Source organism: Myxocyprinus asiaticus, chromosome 12, assembly GCF_019703515.2.
Source record: "Myxocyprinus asiaticus isolate MX2 ecotype Aquarium Trade chromosome 12, UBuf_Myxa_2, whole genome shotgun sequence".
In the NCBI taxonomy this organism is placed as follows: domain Eukaryota; kingdom Metazoa; phylum Chordata; class Actinopteri; order Cypriniformes; family Catostomidae; genus Myxocyprinus; species Myxocyprinus asiaticus.
The window spans coordinates 6,715,334-6,728,454 of NC_059355.1; positions in this window are offsets into that span (position 1 = coordinate 6,715,334).

The following is a 13,121-nucleotide window of genomic DNA, read 5'->3' on the forward strand; positions in this document are numbered from 1 at the left end:
CAGGTGAGCACAAGCTATTGCAGCCCTGCTATCTCTTTGTATTCAGTGAAGTTGGTGGATTTGCTGCCTGGATGCGGTGTTGAATATTTTGTGTTTGAAGTTTTAAAGATTGATCTAATAATGAAATGGAGGTTTTTCAAGGGCCACACTCCATACAGGAGGACTGGGTCATGCACTTACAGCAACACATCCTCAAGCTTAAAAACAATTCATCTTCATCACCCCAGTCGAGTCAAAGCAGGGGCCCCGTTCAGTCTCCTCTCACCCACACAGAAGCACCACTTCTTATCAGCTCACAGGCTGTGTAGATGCTCTCTCTGCTGTGGTCTTTCTTTTCATAAGTTTCAAAATATGCAGTTACACTACACTGATTCTTTATTGGGGATATAACTTCACTACCTGGACCTTAACTGTCAGCATTGATTTTGTTTTCAACTTTTAGCCATTATTTTATTTTTTTTACTTTTAAATGAGAATGTTTGTACAACACTACTGAAATAGATAATGACCACAGCTTTTCTCATCTATCGATTGTTTTCCAGAGATTTATCTGAATGTATTTTACAGTTTATAGTGTATTTCACTGTTTTATAATGCTATCACATTTTTAGCTGGTACTTTTCTTGGTTGGCAAGATTTCAACCATGTTTCGTACTGTACTAGGTAGATTAGTAGAAGTGCTTTAAGTTGAGTTTTAAAGATGTTTTATTTTTTTTATGAACAAATTTAAACATGTTCACCAGAATTTATGTGCTGAAATGTAGTAATAATTTTTACATTTTAATACAGTACTTAGAATTTGGAAAAACAGTGCTCTTCACATAAAAAAAAAAAAAAAAAAATGATATCTGATGTTTCAGTGCAGAAAAGTCAAATAAATGGATTCTCACATTACACTATGTAACACATTTTTTGTTCCTAGGTAGTAAGTGTTATTTATTAATTGCTTATGCCTCAAAAGTATAGAAAATGGCTATTATTCCCCACAAACTTTGCTTTTGTGACCAGAACAGTGATATTTTGAAATTTACCTATTTCCAATGAGAAAACGGGCAAATTTGTGTCTTTTCGTTCACATAAAGTCAGATAAAGTCACTTTATCTGTGGTCCAATGAAGACACCGGCTTTGACCTTTGCCTCAGACAGCTTAGGGAAGAAGTCTTGAAGGTACTTGACCGACTCCGTATCTAGAGCTCTGACAGATTGTTTCATAAGGCCCAATTTGATGTGCAGTGGTGGCATCAGCACCTTCCGGGGGTCCAACAGTGGCTCCCACTTGACGTTGTTCCTCCCCACAGTGAACTCGGTCTGCTGTGGCCAGTCCTGCCTGTGGTAGTGCGCATTGGTCTGCTGTCCCAAAGGCAAATATAGCAGGGAAACTTGGTAAAACCGTCTTGGAGACTCATCAGGAATGCCACCATTTTGAAGTCTCCTATGACCTCCCAGCCATACTCATCATACTTTAAGGCGTCCAGCAAGGTCTTGATGCTGTTGTAATCCTCTTTGAGATGCACCGAGTGAGCCAGGGGAAGAGACGGGTACTTGTTACCATTATGGACCAACACGGCTTTGAATATTACTTAAGTATAAATACATGTTCATTTGGATTCACATGTTGTTTTTTTCTGAATTTATGTGAACGAAAAGACACAAATTCACCCATTTTCTCATTGGAAATAGGTCAATTTCAAAATATCACTGTCCTGGTCACAAAAGCAAAGTTTGTGGGGAATAATAGCCATTTGAGGCATAAGCAATTACAAATAACACTTACTACCCAGGAAAAAAAAAAAAAAACATTTGTTACACAGTGTTATCATTTATATGCATTGATGTAAATTGTTTAAGGATTTTTACAAATCAAACCATCTTTAATAAACCAGCACTACTCATGATATGTGATCACAACATTAAATCTCTCTTGTCTTAACTAATTAATTTTTGGGGTGTTTTTCCTATATCTTTAACAATACTAGTTTAATTATTAGTCAACGGGCTACCTGTTTGACTGATCATTGACAGACAGGGAGTGTTTGGGAAACATGTTTGAAAACTGTCACTGTTGCAATTCCTTTTGGTGCCACTAGGTGTAGAAGTTACACACTTAACCTTCAACTTGACATTTGAGAATGTTCAAAATGTGGAAATTTATATATATTTAAGGCTTATCATTTAACCATCTACTTTGTCTCAGGCTTTGCCAGGATTTAAAATAGAGGTTGACCGATATATCTGTTTTACCGATAAATCTATGCTGATAGTTGCCTTTTGGAACTATCGTTATCGGAAAAATAATTGTCAATAGTTGCTGAGTTTTTTTTTAATTTATTATTATTATTATTATTAATATACCTGAACATTTTTATCCCTTAGGGCTAAAACCCTTCATCTGGTGAATAGATTTAGGCTTTAAAAAAGCCTAATTTGGTGAACAGTTACAAATAGAGCACTGTAATAGAGCCAAGTCTCCATCACCATCACTGTTTATGGATTAATACATGATTATTAATACGAAATGTTATTTAAAAAAAAAAAAAAAAAAACATATGAAGCATAGGTATTATTAAACATTTATTTATATAACCTTTTTTTTATTGTTGAGTTCATGAAGATTTTGAAAAAAAGTTTTTTAAATACTGGAATGCCCTGATATTTGACAAGCGATCAATGGTGATCTAGTATTGATGAATTACTGCTCATACAGTAGCCCATATGGAAATGTTTACTTTACTACTCTATTGTAATACATTGAAGATGATTGTAAGAGGTTATGTTTTGTTTCCCTTGTGTGTTTGTGTGAGCTGAGAGCACAGGAATTTTAAAATAAGAGTCGCCGGTGTATTTCGGACTTATAATTAAAACATCTTTACAAATCTGGTTATTACTGGGGTGCTAGCTGCGCAATAAATACAACACATCGCAACTCCAGTGGTAAAACCCATGTCTTCAGAAGAAAGGTGTGGGTGAAAAATAGATCAATATTTAAGTCCTTTTTTACTATAAATCTCCACCTTTGATCAGCCCCAACCAGTAGATGGCGATATGCATGAAGAATGCTGATCAGCCAAAAAAAATTTTTATAAATAATAATGTAAAAAATTAGATATATAGTATAAAAGGACTTAAGTATTGTGTTTTTTTTTTTTTTTTTTTTGTTTTTTTTTACCCACACTTATCATATCACTTCTGAAGACATGGATTTAACCACTGGAGTCTTATGGATTACTTGACTGCCTTTATGTGCTTTTTGGAGCTTCAGAGTTCTGGCCACCATTCACTTGCACTGATATTCTTCAAATAATCTTTGTTTTTCTGCAGAAGAAAGAAAGACATACACAGCTGGGATGGCATGAGGGTGAGTAAACAATGAGAAGTGTTTATTTCTGGGTGAACTATCCCTTTGACTGAATAAACCTGTCAATGAAAATACTTGTTTTCTGCAGCAATTTATTGCTTACCCAGAGTAAAGACACTCTAGGCATTCAGTGTCTGTACAGTTAAAGAACAAGTACACTAAATACGACAATTTGTTCTCAAGAAACACTGTTCTACGATGATGGAGCACACTGCCATGTAAGTAGAATGAATCTTCAACATGATCGATTCGTCATGATTGAACTGTATCCCTTCAATCTGAGACATTTCAAAAACTGATATTCCTAGACCTGCTCTCCGCCTCCACTCGCTGTGGCTGTTTTTCACTACTGAAGTTTGCTAATGTCATATTCCTGGGTAAATTAAACCCTGTTGTTTCAAGCATCTGCTTCCAGCAGTGAAGAGACTGTGTACACCAGCTCTGCTGAGAGATGGTAATTATAGGACATACTGACTGGGCCGATGACTTTATAGGGGTGCTGCATAAATAAAGTGTGTTTTCAGTTCTTCAATGTTGAAGAAAGTATGGTTAACTTGTAGAACAGGGTGTTCTGCATGGACTCATGAATAATGACTGTTTTACACATGCTCTAGCTCTGCTCACAGATTTTATATTTTGTTTAAGTAATCAAGATGCCTTTTAATGTATTAAATGAAGTTAGAAAATAATGTACTAAAAAATGAAATATTAGTACTTCTAAAAATTTATTTGTCACAACGCAGAACCATTTTAAATGAAATTGTGACGGCAAAAATTTGATATAAAATGGTGAAAAAACTAATGTAAAACAGTTACAAGATCTAATATATCCACATTCATATAAAGTTTAATCTAAAATCTTAAACCAACAAAAGTTCCGTTCAGAAGCTCATGGACATTTTTGCGCACAGTTATGCACCAACACAAACTGTAATGATGCTGCATACTGAAACGTAAAAGCAACTATCATTTATGCCATTAAAAAAAACCAACTATTTATGCATTTCATCACAAACTACAATTTATGGTCACTTTGAAGGACAGCGCACATTTTTCAAATTGCAAAATTTATTTTGCTTATTCAATGTGACTGTTCACATTGAGTCATCTTGGCTTAATCTTCCATTCCATTTATATCTGTCATTAGAGGCTTTCATTACCACACACACACACACACACACACACAAACACACACACAAAGGAATATAGTGGTTTCTAGCACAACAAGGGACCATTAGACAGATTGGTAGCCTAAAAGCAGCACATGCTGACCAGATGGATAGCTCTCTCCTAGACCTCCTTGGACTTATTAACTTGGGCAGTTGTCCTCTGCTATATTTTCCTTGCAACGTACAACAATCCAAAGACTTATGTAAAGTCCATGAGGTCTAAAAAAAAACCCAGGTTAAAAGTGGGAAATGACAATGTCGAGTTACAAAAGATTTTATTATGTTTATGTTGAAAATTTATGAATGAAATATTACAGTTTTTCATAACCTGACACCGAATGTTTGTATCTCAGGTCAGGGGATAGGTTGCCCTTATAGAGGTTTAAAAAAAAAAAAAAAAAAGAGTTCAGTATATGAATGGAGATTGAATAGAGAATGGATTAGTGTGGCAATTTAACATTACCTTCAAGTTCAAATGTTAAGTTTTAAGGAATAAGGGTAACACTTTACAATAAGGCTCCATTTGTTAACATTAGTTAACATGAACTAACAATGAACAATACTTTTACAGCATTTATTAATCTTAGTTAATATTAATTAAAACATACTAATACTTTTACTAAAACTAATACTTTTGTTAATATTAGTTAATGCTCTATGAACTAGCAATGAACAATTGTATTTTTTTATTTTTATTAACATTAACAAAGATCAATAAATGCTGTAAAAACTATATTGTTAATAGTTGTTCACGATCCCTAATGCATTAAGTAATGCTAACAAATGTAACCTTATTGTAAAGTGTTACTGATGAGCTCACACTGTACTTGTCAGGGGTCCGGGGCCCATGTGTTCAACTTCCTTTGGCAGTCCTGAGGCGTTGGACGCCCCTGGGGCACTGGTCCCACTCTTGATCTTGAACAGTGCCATGTTATAGTAATGGTATCAGATTGTTATACCGTAGCACTTTGAAATACACTGTGATGTTCAAAAACAATCATCATCATATACCATAGTATTTACAAGGTACTTCAAGTTACTTCAAAGGATAATATCCTTAAAGGATAAACCGTCATACAGTACATGTCCTAAAAACATGGTGTTACCATGGTACATGTCCAAACAACATGGTAATACCATTGTACCATTTCTAAGAAACATGGTAGCACCACGGACTTCTTTGTAAGCATTATAAAAAGCTCTGACATCAAACTAATGTTTTAAAAATGTTTTGAATGGGTTTAAATCTGGTAAGAATCACAGCTAAACATGAACTCTTTTTTATACCCTAAAGGGGCAGTGTATCCTGGGGGATGTAAACAGTAAAATTGAAAATAAAAGCAACATTTTTAATAAACTCATGAAATTGTGTTATATGGGCCCTAATGTATCAGAAATATATTTTTTAGGGTTAAACATTAGGGGGACGTTAGCCACATTGTAGCCTATCATATAAAATCATGTTACTAACATGTTACATGTTCAAAACTGTAAAACATACTGTCTTTGTGTGTGTTTGTATGTGTGGACGTGCATGTGTGCACAAACCCCATTTGAGAGGAAATTTTGCAATTTGTGGGGTAGATCCAGTCCTCAGTGGAGCAGGTGGGGAAGCTAGAGATCATTATGGGCCTAGGGGCTAAATCTGAGAAAATCTGAAATATTTTTAGGTCAGATTTGATTCATGAAAGGTCTCTAACCCATTAAGACAATGGAAGGAACAATTTGTTTTAAATTGTTATTTATGTTTCCAAAATACATTTTCTTTTTTATTTTGTTTGTTTTTATGGTCTTGACAAAGTCACAACGTTTGGTTCCAGTACTAAAAACTATGCAGTATAATGAATTCTTTACCTGTCCCGGGTCAAAAATGACCCTAAGACAATAGGAGGGTTATGCAAAAAGTGTGAAAAAGCATAAAAAGGATACATAAAATCCTTGCTATTAAATTAGCCTTAGCAAGACTAAGGAGTCTCACATTTTATTATAAAAATGTAATTTCCACCAAAGTATGTTATCAAACAGACTACCTAATTTGAGATGTGGTGAAAATGATATTTGTTAGTTCAGAAAAAAAAAAAAAAAAAAAACAGAATTCTGATGTATGCACTGTTAGACAAATTATAAGAATAACATTATTTTCTGAAGAACTTTAAAAAAAAAAAAAAAAAAAAAAAAAAAACAGATTCTGTATATGTGACAGTTGCTTTGAAACAAGGTATTTCTTTACCTGACCTTCACAAGAGAAAACATCTTTAAAAATGATGCAGAGGTATGTTAACACATGCTATAAATTGTTGGGGACAAAATGTTTTTGCTGGGCTGCTCTCTGAATCTCTGGTTTCCACTACTGATGACATAGTGATTCTTCATTTGGATGGACTGTCATATGACACGGTTGAATGGACCAGATCTATCTGGGGCATTTACCGGAGCAAAGCAGCACTGCCAAAAACAGGTAAGATGATCTCATACTTCCAAAGGATGTTTCATCTTTTTGATTAATCACATACTGTAGCTCTGCTCAAGGAGGCACGACTCATGTATCATGTATCTTGTATCCAGCATTGGGAGGGTTACTTTTGAAATGTATTCCACTACAGATTACAGAATACATGCTGTAAAATGTAATTTGTAACATATTCCATTAGATTACTCAAGGTTTTTTCACTTGTTTTGACTATAAAAACTCTGCCAGTACAGTAAGAAAAAATACACATGTTAAAAATACATTCTCTGAAAAACCTAAATATCTTATGCAGTGTTGTTTGTGCCATTGTAACTGATCTTGTTTTAAGGATTTTTAGATATTTTTACAGGAAAACAATACAAAAATTATTATCAAGAATATGATTTTTACCCTAATATCAAAGGTCTTACTAGAAAAAAATAATAATGATCCAACGTGAATTTTCTTGATAAAAAAAAATGATCGTGCATGTAAAATGACTAGAAATAGCATTTTAGCTTAGCATTTTACACAACGTTTATTTCTGTTTCTTCTGCTCCAAACTTACTTCAAACTTACTTCTCTGTCTGATTGTATGAATGTAACACATCATAAGAAAGTGTTTCACCGCTGTTCAAATGCACTTTGGATCGCCTCAGTTATATGTATAAATGTTTTCCATCTGAAAGGACTAAATATTAAATGAAACAAATGACAATAAAATGCAAAGTAATCTCTTCAGTAATCAAAATACTTTTTGAATGTAACTGTATTCTAATTACCAATGATTTAAATTGTAACTGTAGTGGAATACAGTTACTAATATTTTGTATTTTAAATACGTAATTCCGTTACATGTATTCCGTTACTCCCTAACCCTGCTTGTATCTTATGGCCAAAAACCATGTGTCTCGTGTTTGTTGGTAGCAGAGGTTGTGAACAATATTGTTCTCCTTTCATTATCCTATGCTATGACTTATTGTTGACAATATTATGTTTCTCAAGGACATTGAGAATACAGCATGTATTATTGCCAATACCAGCTAAGACATAAACATGACATTTACAAAAACATTTACATTGAGAAATTAAAAGCTATTTTCTCTCCCTGCTGAAGAAAAAGTGGATGTTTTTGTTTTTTATTACTTGGTGTTTTTTGTTTTTTTTTGGACAGGTCTTATGGAGAACACACTGTAAATGTCATGTGTATTTTGTTGATCCATGTCTTTTATTTTGAAATGTTTAGTTCCTGTTTCCCTTGTCATGTGATTCCAGTTTTCCCTCCATGTTCATGTGTCATGTTTTCATTGGTTTTTTGTTTAATTATCTTGTTATCGGTTCTGTCTGTTCATTGGTTTTCATTGTCATGTGTTCTCCTATGTCTTGTATTTAAGACCTCATGTTTTCCGTTGTCTTTTGTCAAGTATTGAATGAATGTGTATGTTCAAGTCAAGTCAAGTCAAGTCAAGTCAAGTCAAGTCAAGTCAAGTCAAGTCATGTTCCGTCAAGTCCATGTTTTGTTCATGTTTTTTAGTTAGGGTTTTTGGATTACTGCACCTTGTAAATAAACTGCACTTGGGTTCTTCATCTTCACGTCTTCGTCATCATCATTGCCAGCAGCCAGCACATGTTATAGTAAATGCCAGCTGCTGTCTGCGAAGAATAAAAAGAACATCAACTATAGGATTTTTGTTTTGGTAATACAGAACAGAATGGCATAAGATACAGCAGCCAGGAAAAAAATTTGACTTTAGAAACTATGTATTTTGTGTGACATTAGGAAATAACAGTCTGGACTGATACTGTCTTATGTAAAGTTTAAGTCAGTCAAGCAAATTAATGCAAATAAAATTCTGCATATCGGAGTGATAAAAAAATCACACTGGCCTAAAATGATTTGAGTCATTGCAAGAGATTTGTACATAGGGTTCAAGATGACTATTTAACTATATATAAAGACTATTAGACAATAATCTTAAAAAAATTAAATAAGGCAAAAGTTTCAGTCTGCAGTTCCAGTGAAGTTCAATTAATCAATGTTTCCATCCAATGTGGGGGACAGACAATTTTTTTACTTATTTTAATTTATTTTGCATTGTGACATATGATTTATTAAAGGTAATTTCTTTAGACAAGACTGCAGAAAAACTGTCCCTTAAAAGGGCATGAGTTTGTGAAGTCGATAAGCAACAGGAGCCAAAACATTCAGATTAGTTTATAATAAACACAGATGCAGGAGAAACTCGTAACAAAACAAAGGCTAGAAGTAAACATCACAATTAATATGGCATAACTAATTCCAAGTGAATAATGTTAAACCAATGACACATTGTGCAATTCACTGATTACAGCCACACAGCTCAGATAATTGGCTTTGCAGAACCATCACACACACTGGTTTACGTTGAGTGTTACTGAAGAAAAAAAAAAAAAACCCAGATGTTCTGATTAAAATATTACCCTTTTTAAGGGTAGTATTACCCTATTGTAAGGGTTTAACTTAAATGGTTTGTTGCATCTGGCTACTAAATGTTAAAGGTGCACTCAGTAATTTCTGGTTTATATTTTACTGGCCAGTACAACAGTGTCTTGAACTTTATGTTGAAACAGTGAGGGTGCAGCATCACACAAAAGCAAACATTTTCCATAACCAATGCCTTTAGCACCATTTACAGGCATGCCATCCATTTTATTTTTTATTCTGCAACTGAAAGTGTCTGATATAAAATGAGTAGTATTCAGTTGGTGATCTCTACATAGTGGCTGAGATCACGCTGACATAGTAACCACCATGACGGGACCACAATTGTGTATAATAAAATAGGTTTTTCTAGGCTTCTGATCTTATAAGTCTTCATCTCATATTATAAATTTGTCAAAAGTACTATCAATTTCTTCAAATGTAAAACTTTTAAGTGAAAAAAACTTCCTAGTACACTATTGTTTTCATTGTTTTACACATGAAGTTCAACTGATTGATTTAACAAAGCTCTTACTATTCTGAAACTTTCACACAACCCTTTTAAAAGTAGTTTGTTTTGAATCTGTCCTGAGGCATGTTCTACCGCCACACTTTCATGAAAGATGATCTGAGTTGTTCAAGTGTACTTATAAGACAAAGTGCATACAACAGTGTGCATGTTTGAATATTAATAATAACATCCTGAACAGCAAGTGCTCTGTCTGAATACATTTCCAGATGATTCCTTTTTTGATATTTGATATATTTACAGGTCCAGCCACCGCATTGACTTACAGATGGACTATTTTTGAAACAGAGAGGTTCAATGACAAATCCAGGCAAAGGGTCAGTGCATTCTAAATAACTTCTTAAAGAAATAGTTCACCCCAAAACAATAATTATCTCATTATTTACTCACTCTAGCCTTCTCAAAGTTATATGACTTTCTTTCTTCTGTGGAACACAAACAAAGATATTTTAATGGGAGTCACATGACGCTATGTGAGTGGAAGCAACCTAGTGGCGTTCTCCCCTACACTTTGCAACAGTTATCCTTTCAATCAACATTACTCGGTGAGAACTGACTTAGTTTTGATTGTTAAACTGCGCGGGAGTGTAGGATGTTGAATAATTCTAAATTGTCGGCCTGTGGGGACATTAAAAAGCTTTTACAGTCACACACATCTGACGCATCTCAAGAGCAAGATGGCGGAGGTCCGGTTGGGAATGACAGCGTGCCTCAGGATGTAGGTCAAGATATTGCGAACATTTATGCAGCGCTAAAGAAAATCTCAACCGACATGGAAGGTCTTGCAGAAATACATCGAGCGATCACATCTATGGAGGCGAAACTTTCCACCCTGATCACAAGAATGGACAAGGCTGAAAAGCGAATCGAGTCTCTGGAAGCAGCCGGAAAAGAGCTGCAGACTAATCCGCCGGCCACCAAAGCTGATATGGATCAGGTTTGGGGAAAATTAGAGGATATGGAAAATCGAAGCAGAGGTCAGCATGACTAAACATTGTGCATTTTGCTAAAGTGGTCTGAGAGGGTTTGTTATGCGGTTGATTCCCCACTGTCTATCTCTATCTACTTTATTTTTTTAATTATTATTATTATTTTATCCTTTATTGGCTTATTGTAGTGTTTATTTGTTCATTTTGTGAGCATGACGTTGTACTTTACTGGGGCCTATTTCATTGAAAACTTAAATGTGCGGTTCAATTGTATGGTGTATGTTAAAAAAAAAAAACACCGGTCTGAAGTAATCATGTAGCAATGGTGTCGCGGAGGGTCTCGAGTGCGTGCATGGACCGTCGGATTTCCGGGGGATGGACACCAGTTGGGACTGTGATGAGCAAGCTTGAAATGCCTTTTATTTCTGTTCTGTGGGTTATTAAGGATTTTATGGTTACATCAATGTTGAATCGTGGTCTATATACTATAATTTAGCCTTAGCTACACAATTTTTCTTTGCATGTCAATATGTCACACTTTAATATAGGTAAAATGTTTCTCTCCACGTGGAATGTTAATGGTCTGGGGCACCCTATAAAAAGAAGGAAGGTTGTATCTTTTCTTAAGTGTAAAACATTTGATGTAGTGTTCCTTCATGAAATGCACCTTTCTGCACAGGAAGCTGAAAAACTTGGTAGAGCATGGGCTGGGCATGTATTTTGCAGTTCTGGTTTGAATAAGAGCAGGGGAGTCATCACACTGATAAGTAAGCATTTACAATAGATCATTTAGGAAGAGTCATCGTTTTGGCTGAAATACAGGGGCACAATCTTATTGTAGTGTTTATTTGTTCATTTTGTGAGCATGACGTTGTACTTTACTGGGGCCTATTTCATTGAAAACTTAAATGTGCAGTTCAATTGTATGGTGTATGTTAAAAAAAAAAAAAACACCGGTCTGAAGTAATCATGTAGCAATGGTGTCGCGGAGGGTCTCGAGTGCGTGCATGGACCGTCGGATTTCCGGGGGATGGACACCAGTTGGGACTGTGATGAGCAAGATTGAAACGCCTTTTATTTCTGTTCTGTGGGTTATTAAGGATTTTATGGTTACATCAATGTTGAATCGTGGTCTATATACTATAATTTAGCCTTAGCTACACAATTTTTCTTTGCATGTCAATATGTCACACTTTAATATAGGTAAAATGTTTCTCACCACGTGGAATGTTAATGGTCTGGGGCACCCTATAAAAAGAAGGAAGGTTGTATCTTTTCTTAAGTGTAAAACATTTGATGTAGTGTTCCTTCGTGAAATGCACCTTTCTGCACAGGAAGCTGAAAAACTTGGTAGAGCATGGGCTGGGCATGTATTTTGCAGTTCTGGTTTGAATAAGAGCAGGGGAGTCATTACACTGATAAGTAAGCATTTACAATAGATCATTTAACAAGAGTCATCGTTTTGGCTGAAATACAGGGGCACAATCTTAGTTTGGCTAATATTTATGCACCCAATGCTAATGATCAGACATTTTTTATAGGTCTTGAGGGAAAGTTGCAAGCCGCTGGATCCTTTACAATATGGTGTTGGGTGGAGACTTCAATCATTTAATGGATCTGGTTCTCGATCATAGTGATGCAAAAGTGTGTAGACCCTTTAGAGCAATGTTAACACTACAGGTGATGTGTAAAAATCTTGGTCTTACAGACATTTGGAGACTTCTGAATCCATCTGGGAGGGACTACACCTTTTTTTATCAGTTCATAAGATTTAGGAAACTTTTTGCCATATACATAAAACAGATTTTTCCTTCAGTGAAGTCTTCTGGAGGCAATGTATGTACCTCTGCCACAGATATTAATAAGGCCTTTAAAAAATTATATTTTGATCTTTATAGTTCCACGTCTTCGTCTACCGATAAGGATATTAGCAACTTTGTAGAGCCATTAGAACTTCCAAAATTGTCAAATGATCAAAAAGACTTTCTTGACTCAGATGCTACACTTTGGAGGAGCTTGTTGAAGTAATTAAAGCCTTGTCAACAGGTAAGGCACCGGGGCCAGATGGTTTTGCCACAGAATTTTTTAGATCTTATGTCACAGTCCTGGCTCCACTTATGTTAGAAGTCTACACAGAGTTATTAAAGAAAGGTGAACTACAGCCAACCATGACATCAGCCCTGATCAGTATTATTCTTTAAAAAGATAAGGACCCAAATTAATGTAAAA